The 11,451-nt window shown below is 32.5% G+C and overlaps 1 non-coding gene across 1 annotated transcript; it reads left to right on the top strand.

The window, feature by feature from the left end:
• Positions 1 to 2,088: 2,088 nt before the first annotated feature.
• On the top strand, positions 2,089 to 2,191 carry LOC143663825 (U6 spliceosomal RNA). The gene has a single exon (XR_013166204.1). It is a non-coding gene; the product is annotated as a U6 spliceosomal RNA (small nuclear RNA).
• The last annotated feature ends 9,260 nt before the right edge of the window (positions 2,192 to 11,451 follow it).

Genomic DNA, 11,451 nt, shown 5'->3' with positions numbered 1-11,451 from the left:
TGAATTGTTAACTTTTTAAAAAGTGAAGTAATATAATTATGGTAACTTTTTCTTTAAAGGGATAATTCTTCTGATTGATGTTATAGCATCCTTGATTGTTCTTCAGTGTGTTCAATATGCTTCATTAGAAGCTATATTTTCAAAATAAAACCTGTATTTGTTATAGTTTTCTTATTTTATTATTTTTGTTTGCTTATTTTCATAGATGCAATTCACTTCATTATCTGGGACTTTTGCACATATGTATTTTAAAGCCATCATAATTTCTCCATTAATCATTTCCTGAAATGACATTATTTTGTTGATCATTTTGTCTTTCTTTTTGTGGATTGTCCTTTCTCAAGTTGTGAAGCACATTCTGCATCACAATGAACCCATTGCTTTCCTGTTTCCTTGCTTCCAGGAGTGGTTGCGTTGGTTCTTGGGCTGCAACAGCAGTTTGGTGCAGTCAGCAGCTGAGGCTTTCAGGAGCAGCAACCAGTATTACTTCATGTTTGCTTTTTCATCTAAACCTACTTTTGTTTCACAGATAATTCTTTTCTTAATTTGTGCTCTGTTTTGAATTCAGTTACTTATTTGTAAATACCTTTGTGAGTGTTCCAACCTTAAGCTAGAACCACAATTGAAAGCACTCAATATTTTCGAATGGCCCTATCTTGGGATTTTAAGTATGTAGCTTTTTTATTTGGCTTTGAAAAATAGATTTTTTTTTTTTTTTAGGCAAGGATGGAGTAGGGATAAAGGAGAGACAAAATTCAGTCAGAGTCTTCATTTAGCAACACATGGAAATAGAAGCATAAAAGATATTTAAGGAATGATGGTTTTATCCTGGCCCATCATAGGATTCAGGCAGAAACCAGAAACAAGAATGAAATGGAAGCATTGGCTTAAATCAAAGATGGTATTAATGAATTGCCTAAATATATCAAATTGTAAGTGTTATGTAAGTGGAGACTTTGCAAGTTTTTTACTTTTGGGGTAACTTGAGCAACTAATTCCAAACTTTCCGAGAAACTATCATCAAGTTGGTATTGAAAGTGATTAATAATTATATTTAGGTTGATATTGCTGATTAAGAGTCTACATATGAAATAGTATGATAAGAAATTATAGAAAACACTTTGTTCTATAAGTACTATTTAACATAGTTAAATCTAATACCATGTTTTGATACATTATACTGCTACATTTTGGGGCATCAATTAATAAATCTTATTTATTATTTATTGATACTTACAAGCAGTTATTAAATTATAAATCTTAAGTTCAATAATCACAAAAGCCAGTGACTCATTTTATGCAAATGTCGCAGAAACTCAACTGTTTATGCTTAATGACCATAAAATCATAAACCTGTAAAGGACTTTAAGAACTAGTCTTGTCTAACACTCTGACTCCATCTATGTTTTATGTACTATAGTGACATTCAAAATCTAAGCTGACTTTCATATCTGAACAACCTCCTAATTTTTTTTAAGTATATTGGCTCCCATTTTTAGTTCATTTTTGATTTGTATGAAGTTCACTAGCTTTGTATTTTTAGTTCATTTTTGATTTGTATGAAGTTCACTAGCTTTGTATTTTTATCTCTAATGGTTCAGAAAAAGAAGAAAATCACAAGCACAGCAATATTATTAAGAAATCTTAATGTCTCTATTTCCAACTGTCATCTCAAAGCTTTATTACACGCCACAGATAAAAATACTATTGTTTTTGTTTGCTTATTTTTTTAGAAAAATGACACCAATTTTCTCTATTTTGCCTTAAAAATGATTTTTGCAAAATGTGACTTTAACATCATCTCATTAAATAAAACTGCTCTTTTTATGTTAATCCTGTTTTTAAAAAGGGCAATTAGAAAGAAAATAAGATTAATTACTTTTAATTTTTCAACAAGAGATATAATGGATCTAAAGACTTATGTTTCTTTTTCTGAACACAACTCCCTGATTGATGTGTTTCCCAGTGTTGTAAAGAATTGTTCTTAATTGTCCTATGTTAAGTCTTAATACAGCAAGTAAGAGTATCTTGACTTTAAGCCAGTTTGAAAAGAAAAAAAAATCAGAGTCAAAATAGGTAGAAAAGTGTACACTTCAGCAGCATATATACTAAAATTAGAACGATTCAGAGACGATTAGAATGGCCCCTGTGCCAGGATGACATGAAAATTTGTGAAGCATTCCATATTTTTAAAACTATATGCTAATAAACTAGACAATGTAGATGAAATGAGCAACTTCCTAGAAAAGCATGAACAGCCAACATTGGCTTGAGAAGAAATAGAGGACCTCAAAACACCAATCACAAGTGAAGTGATTGAAACAGTTAGAAAGCTCCCCAGAAAGAAAAGTGTAGGACAAGATGGCTTTACACATCAATTCTATCAAACATTCAAGAAATAATTAGTACCAACCCTGCTTAAACTCTTCAAAAAAATTGAAGAGGTAAAGTTACCTTACTCATTCTCTGAAGCCAACATCACCCTAATAAAAAATCCAAGGTATTAAAGAAAATAACAGATCAATCTCTTTAATGAATACAAATGCAACAATCTTCAATAAAATACTCACAAACCAAGTCCATCAGCACATTAAAAGATTTGCATACTATGACCAAGTGGGATTTACTCCAGGTATGTAAGGCTGATTCAACACAAGAAAATCAATTAATGTTACACATCACATCAATATATCAAACAGAAAAAACATGTGATCATCTTGATAGATGCAGAAAAGACATTTTGCAAAATTCAACACTCTTTCTTAAGGAAAACAATTCAAAAGATAGGGATAGAAGGGAACTTCCTCACCATGATAAAGGGAATATATGAAAAACCCTCAGCTAACATCATACTCAATGGGGTAAGATAGAAAACATTCCCTCTGAAGTCAAGAATAGGACAAGGATCCCATAGTCATCATTTATATTCAACACTGTGTTGGAAGTATTAGCCAGAGCAATTAGGCCAGAAAAATAAAATAAAATTGGAAAGGAAGAAGCAAAATTTCACAGTTTGCAGGTGACTTGATATTACTGCCAAATTCCAAAAAAATCTATAGAAAGTTACTAAAACTAATAAATGAATACAGCAAAGGAGTAAGGTACAAGATTAACACCCCCAAATCATAGTGTTTCTATGCACTAGTAATGAGCAATCTGAGGAGGAAATCAAAGCAAAAATTTAATTTACAATAGTAACAAAAAGAATAAAATATTTAAGAATAAATTTAATAAAGACCACAAAGGTTCTGGGCACAGAAAACTACAAGAAATTGTTAAAAGAAATCAAAGATGACCTAAATAAATGGAAGAGCATACCATATCCATGGATTAGAAAATTAAATATAGCTAGAACATCAATTCTACCCACACTGATTTAAAGATTCAATGCAATGACAATTAAAATCCCAACAAGTTATTTTGTAAAAATAGAAAAACCATAACCAAATTTGTCTGGAAGGACAGGGTGCCACAAATAGCTAAAAAAATCTTGAGAAAGAAAAATGAAGTGGAGGGTTTCACATTTCCTGACTTTAAAGCATATTCCAAAGCTACAGTGGTTAAAACAGCATGGTACTGGCATAAGATAGATATATGGACCAATGGAATTGAAATGAGTGTTCAGAAATAGATGCTGTCATCTACAGATAATTCATCCTTGATAAAGCAGTCAAGCCAACTCAACTGAGACAAAATAGCCTCTTTGATAAACAGTGTTTGGAAAACTGGATATCCACATCCAAAAGAAAGAACCCTATACAAAAATAAACTCAAAATGGATCAAAGACATAAAAATTAGAGCAAAGGCCATAAAACTTTTAGAAGAAAATGTAGGAAAATATCTTCTACATCTTGTGAAAGGAGTGATTTTCTTAGACCTTATGCCCAGAGCATGAGCAATGGAAAAAGAAATACATAAATGTGATCTCCTCAAAACTAAGAACTTGTGTGCATCAAAGGACTTTGTCAGAAAATTTAAATGGCAGCTTATGAAACGGTATATAATATTTGGAAACCACATATAAGATAAGACTTTAATTTCTAGAACATATAAAGAGATTCTATAGCTCAACAACCAAATGACAAAAGCCCAATTAAAAAATGGGCAAAAGACATGGTTAGACATTTTTCTGAAAAGCAAATAAAAATGGCTCAAAAACATTTGAAAAGATGCTCAAAGTCACTGGCTATTAGGGAAATGCAAATCAAAACCACTATGAGATATCATTTCACACCTACTAGAATGGACTTTACCAAAAAAAAAAACAGGAAACAATAAGTGCTGAAGAGAATGTGGAGAAAAAAGGCACACTTATTCACCGGTGGTAATGTAAAATGGTACAACCATTCTGGAAGGCAGTTTGATGGTTCCTTAGGAAGCCAAGAATAGAATTGCCATATGATCCAGCAATCTCATTATTAGGTATATATTGGAGAAACTGAGGGCAGAGACACAAACAGACATTTGCATACCATTGTTTATAGTAGCATTCTTCATGATTACCAAAGGATGGAAAACAGTCCAAATGTCCATCAACGGACAAGTGGCTAAACAAACTGTGGTATATACATATGATGGAATATTAGAAAGCTGCAAGACAGAATAAAGTCATGAAACATTTAACAACATGGATGGAACTTGAGGACATATGCTGAAAGAAATTAGCCAGAAACAAGAAAACGAATACTATATATTCTCACTAATATGAGCTAATATTAATGAGTGAACTTGGAGAGTTAAAACTGAGAACACAGGTTATCAGGAGATAGAAGGAGTGTAGGGATTGGACATTTGATGCCAAAGGAGTACAGAATATTCAACAGGACTGATTGTAAAAATTAAGAAATGGATAGCAAAATACTGTCTTACAGTAGCACAATATGTAAGTACACTGAGTGAAGCTGAGTACTTCATTAGAATGGCTGAGGGAGAAGGGCTGGTGACATATATGACACGAGAAGGAAAGACAAAGGTAAGGAGTGGGATGGCAGAACTTAGTGATGCTTAGAGTAGATAATAATGATGATTGAATATGAAAATATAAGAATGTTTAGGGAGAACAAATGAATGTCAATATTGCCAGGCATTGAAAATATGATTTTATACTTGGAAAAATACAGTCAATGCAAACTAGAGCTATAATCAATAGTAACTTTTTAATATGCTTCCATTGAATGTAATAAATACAATATGTCAAAGCTAATCAATAGCAGGGGATATGGGGAAGGGGTAGGGGATTCTTTGTAGAAGAAAAATTAATATCCTCATATAGATTGTAGTGCTGAAGGCATGGCTATGTGATTATACAAAATACTGGCACATTGAATGCAACATCACATTAAAAGAGTTACAGAACAAGTTCAGATGGGTTTTATTTCAGCTTTGGGATGTTGCTTCAGCATAAGAAGATCAATTAATGTAATACATCACTTTAAGAAATCAAATGGGAAAAAAAACACAGGATAATCTCAACTGACAGAGAAAAGGCATTTGGCAAAATTTAACATATTTCTTCATAAGAATACTCTGAAAAGGAGGAATAGAAGGACATGTTTTCAACTTGATAAAGGACACATATGAAAAACCTACAGCTGACATCATACTCAATGGAGAAAGGCTGAAAACTTTTCTACTAAGATCAGGAACAAGACAACGATGCCCACTGTCACCATTGCTATTCAACATTGTGCTGAAAGTACTAGTTAGAGAAACTAGGTAAAAAAAAAAAAAAAAAGAGAGGCATCCCAATTGGAAAGAAAAAAGTATAACTTTTATTATTTGCAGATGACTTGATGTAGGTCGAAAATTCCCAAAATCTATAGCATAGTCACTAGAACTAATAAATGAATATAGCAAAGTGGCAGGGAATATGACCAAATCCAAAAAATCATAGTGTTTCTATGCACTAGTAATCAGCAATCTGAGGAAGAAGTCAAGAAAAAAATTCCATTTACAATATAGCAGCAAAATCAAATATTTAGTAATAAATTTAATCAAGGCCACAAAAGACATAGATACGGGAAACTACAAGAAATTTCTAAGAGAAATCAAAGGACACCTTAGTAAGTGGTAGAACATCCCACTTCCTTGGATTGGAAGAATCATGGATTGGAAGACTAAATATAGCTAAGATGTCAAATCTACCCCAACTGATTTATAGATCCAGTGCAATACCATTACTATACCAACAACTTACTTTGGAGAAATAGAAAAACCAATAACCAAATTTATTTGGAAAGGTAGGGGGCCCTGAAAAGCTAAAAATATGTTGAGCAAGAAAAATGTAGTTGAAGGACTCACACTCCCTGACTTTAAAGCATATTACAAAGCTACAGTGGTCAAAACAGTATGGTACTGGCATAAAGATAGATATACTGACCAAAGTAATTGAATTGAGTGTTCAGAAATATACCCTCTCATCTATGGATGATTGTTTGGAGAACTGGATATGCATAAAAGAATAAAAAGAGGACCCATCTCTCACAGTTCATAAAAAAATTAACTCAGAATCAATCAAAGACCTAAACAATAAAGCTAAGACCATAAAACTTTTAGATGAAAATTTAGGGAAATATTTCTAGATCTTGTGGTAGGAGATGTTTTCCAAGACCTTATACACAAAGCATGAGCAATGAAAGAATAGCTAAATGGTATCTCTTCAGAATTGAAGACCTGTGCATCAAAGGACTTTGTCAGAAAGTTAAAAAGGCAATCTATACAATAAGAGGCAATATTTGCAAACTATATATCAGATAAGGGTTTAATATCCAGAAAATATAAAGTTATCCTACAGCTCAATGACCAAAAGACAAACAACCCAATTAAAAAATGGACAAAAGACATGGACAGACATTTTTCAGAGGAGGAAATAAAAATGGCTTGAAAAGATGCTCAAAGTCACTGGCTATTAGGAAAATGTAAATAAAAACCAAAATAAGGTATCTCACACAGAATGTCCATTATCAAAAAAAGCAGGAAACGACAAGTGCTGGAGAGGATATGGAGAAAGAGATACACTATTCACTGTTGGCAGGAATGTAAAATGGTGCAACCATTCTGGAAGGTTATGGAGAAAGAGATGCACTATTCACTGTTGGCAGGAATGTAAAATGGTGTAACCATTCTGGAAGGCATTTTGGCAATTCCTCAGGGAGCTAAGTATAGAATCGCCATATGACCCAGCAATCCCATTATTGGGTATAAATTTGGAGGAACTGAAGGCAGGGACACGAACGGATATTTGCACATCAATGTTTATAGTGGCATTATTCACAGTTGCCAAGAGATTGAAACAGCCCAAATGTCCATCAATGGACAAATGGATAAAAAAACTGAGTGGATAATCAAACTGTGGTATAGGCTTATAGTGTTAAGATAGAATAATGTCATGAAGCATGCAACATTTTGGATGAATCTTGAGGCCATTATGTCGAGTGAAATTTTTCGGAAACAAAAGGATAATTACTGTGTGGTCTCACTATTATGAACTAACATTAATGAGTGAACTTGGACAGTTAATGTTTAGAATACAGGGTTCAGGAGTAAAAAGAGGGTAGAGATATGATGTTGAAGGAGTACAAAGTGCTCAACAGGATTGATTGTATAGTTCAAGAAATGGAAAGCACAATACTACCTGATGGTAGCATTATATTGTATGTACATCAAGCAAAGATGAGTGTGAGTATGGTTGAAAGAGGAAGGCTAGGGGCATGCACAATAAGAAGGTAGGGCAGAAGATGAAGACTGGGACTGTATAATTTAGCGAAAATTTGAGCGATCAATGTTTATGATTAAATGTACAATATAAGAATGCTTTTACATGAGGGAGTACAAATGACTGTCAACATTGCAAGGTTTTGAAAATGGGATGGTATACAGAAAAAATACAGTCAATGCAAATTAGAGTCTATAGTTACCAGTAACATTGTAATATGCTTCCAAAAAATACGAACAAAGGCAACATATCAAAGTTAAATGTCAATAAGAGAGGGATATAAGGGAGAGGTATGGGATTCTTAGTGTTTGTGATGCAAGTGGATTCCTCTCTAAGCATCTGTGGACATTCACTTTCCTCCTCTGAGACACGACTCTGGATTCTACCTTGCTTAGAATCTCATGGAAGGCATATGGCCATTTCTGCTGGGCTCTGCATTTCCAAATGTCTGGGTCTTGTTTTGGTTCTGTAGGTTCGGGCAGTTCTGCTCTCCAAGAGCCTGCATTGGCTCCAAGCTTTCTCCAAAATGTTTCCTTTTTTAAAGGACTCCAGTAAACTAATCAAACCCCCCCCTGAACTGGTGGAGTCACACCTCCATCTAACCGAAAGGTCATACCCACAATTGAAGGCACCACATCTCTGCAGAGATAATTTAATCAAAAGTTTCTACCCTACAATATTGAATCAGGATTGAAACAAATGGCTGGCCCCACAAGATTGGATTAGAATTAAAGCATAATATCTACCTTTATTTCTCTGCTGATTTCTCTGTTTCGCGCATCATGAAATTTCCTCTTACTTGACTTACTCCTTCATTTCCAGGAGGACCTTTGCCACAAGTTTACTAAGAAAGCATGAATGTCTCTCATCAATTGTAGCAAAGATAACACAAGAATGCAAACTGTTAAGAAATAGGGGTGAGTATATGGGAACTGTGTATTTTCTGCTTAATCTTTCTGTAAACTGACAACTTCTGTATAATAATAATAGAAAAGAAAGGATGAACATGAGTTTTTTTTTTAGCCTTAGACTGTCTAAAATGGCTTTATAGTCACAATTGGTTGACAATCTTTATGTAAATGCCTTATCGTACCTGGTAAAATCAAAAGGTTGTGAGTTTTTCTTATTTGTATAATGAAGAAACCAGGGTAGAAAAGTCATAAGAATTAAAGGATTCAAACTAAATTGCATGACTGTGATTGGTCAGAACTATATGATTTTCTTACTTCATTCTTTCTTCCTTGATGAAGGTTTGCTTCTATAGGAATCTATTCACATAAAAACAAGGATTTCCATTTTTGCATAACTCCCAGTTCCTGATTCAGTCCGTTATAAATTTACATTTAATAAGAATTATTTTATTTTTAAAATATTAAATAAGAAATTTAAAGTAACCATTATTCAGAAAGGTTGTGCTTAGACCATAGTATTCATATATCTTTTATATAGAAAATACCTTATTTGTTTTTCAATTTGCATCATTCAAATCTTGAGTATAAATACAATAATTATGGTTGTTTTAATTATCTTTTACTTATGAAAGAAATTTTACCAGGATATCACAAAATATTCTTAGAAACAAAGTCTCAATGGTGTCTAAGAAGGTATGAACACAATATTTTTCAAGAAAATTTTCTACCACAACAAAAAAAATTGATTTAATTATGAAATATATATAGGTAGAAGCTACCTATACCCAATCAGTATTCATATCCAAGAGATCTTGGGAATGAAAGGGAAAAGGAAGGGTATATGGAGTGATAGAAGAGGAGTGAATGATGGAGCAGCTAAAGTACGTTATTTTTAATGCAATAATAATATAGGCAAACAAGCATTTCTCCTTTGCGTTAGAGAATAGTGTCTGAAAATCCAAGGTCACCTTGTTTTAGGGAAAACTATCTTGGAGATTTTTAACATAAGCTAATGTACTAATTTTGAAGATCAGTCTATGGAAGTAATGGAGAAAATATTATTTTGTACTTTAAAACCTAGAAATTAATTTAACTAGCAATTCATAAAAATCTAAAAATCTACTCAAACAATAGTAGCATCTGCTACTGAAAGCAATTTTGAGGAAAAAAATAACTGGGAAAATATATAGCAGATAAAACTTATCCTTTTAAAATCCTTATAAGCTATACTATGCATGTGAAAAGATGCTTACTATCATCTGTAATAAAACATGCAAATTTTAAAAAAGATACCATTTCTCCTGAATGGTGCTTTAATTAATGAGATATAGTTGATGCATTTTAATTGGCACCCACTTTAATTGATGAGACTATGAGGAAATAAGCACCTTCATATCTTTCTGAACCAGTGTGGGGATTTGCTTGACTTACCTGAAGGGCTGTATGCATAAAAGTTATAAATGTGTGCACCCCTTGACCTAGCAATCACACTTCTAACAATATATGCAGGGAAAAATAATTGGAAAAGTGCAAAGTTGTATAAAATGTTTCCCACAGTATTATTTACAGCATCCAAATAGCAACATCATCTAAAATGTCAATGGGGTAGGGCTAGGTTAAATAAATTAAGATATAGTAGTAAAATAGAAAGACATTTGGCTATTAAATATTAATAAAGGCAATAAAAATCCTTTATTACCCCAGGGAATATTCAGAAGATAATTTTAATTTAAAACCAACAGGTTATAAAACAGTATGTAAGTTTGATCTCATTTTTATGGAGGAGGGATGCACACAGACATGCACACATGCAGACACATGGATTGAAAGAAATCTGGAAAGTTATGTTAACAAATGATTAAAAGTAGTGATCTTTGGGTGGTTGTTTGGTGGCACCTTTTCCTTCGAAATTTATATTTCTCTGTGTTCTTTTTTTTAACCTTAGAATATATTACATTTTTATAAAAAATATGTTATTTATATTATTAAAGCTATCGGGCCCATATAAGTACATGTGATACGCCCAAATGTTAGAATGAACTGAATTACCTATTCACATTTGTTCTGTTTATTTCTGATCAGAAGAGAAAATAGAACATCTAAATATCCGCTTTAAGCATCTATTTTTTTAAAAAAACTCGAATATTGGTTATTAATAATACATTTCCAGTTTTAAAGTCCACACAATTTAATTTTTCTGTGAGGGGCTCAAAATGAATAAAAATGAGGTTTGCTTTATATTTATTTTATATCTGCTTTAAAGCAGAAATCAATTCAAAACCAATTGGAAATGGAAACTCATAAAGAATGTACTTATGAAATCTAGTCTGTAAATTAATTCCCATTAATGTATTATTGATGGTTATACAATGTAAACCTTTTGCACAATAACAACAAAAAAAATGTGTAAGTTCTCCTACATACAAACTTTGGTAGCAAAATGTCAGATTTCAAATTTATATTAGATTTATTAAGCTCTCAGAATCTATATTTTAGGTCTGCTGAGTAACATTTCAGCAAGTTATTTGCCAAGCATCTTTGATTCTCTTTCAAAAAAATTATTTTTATGAAATGGATGGAATGTAGTTGGATAAAGGATAACATTTTAAATTTTAAGCAAGAAGTGGGAAAACAGCCATCATGAATGGTTCTCTTCTCTGTTCTCACAAAGCCTCTAATTCTTTCTAATTAGGAAATACATGTGCTTCCAAGTGTGCATTTTTAATAACATATTGAGTGCCAGAGGTCAGCCATTATTTACATAAAAATGGGAACTGAGATGGCAACACAAAATCTGATGTTAATATCAAAAGGCAAAATGTTAA

The sequence above is a fragment of the Tamandua tetradactyla genome, chromosome 19 (genome assembly GCF_023851605.1).
Source record: "Tamandua tetradactyla isolate mTamTet1 chromosome 19, mTamTet1.pri, whole genome shotgun sequence".
Lineage (NCBI taxonomy): Eukaryota > Metazoa > Chordata > Mammalia > Pilosa > Myrmecophagidae > Tamandua > Tamandua tetradactyla.
Note: the sequence above shows the minus strand (reverse complement) of the source record. Positions and strands in the feature narration are given on the sequence as shown.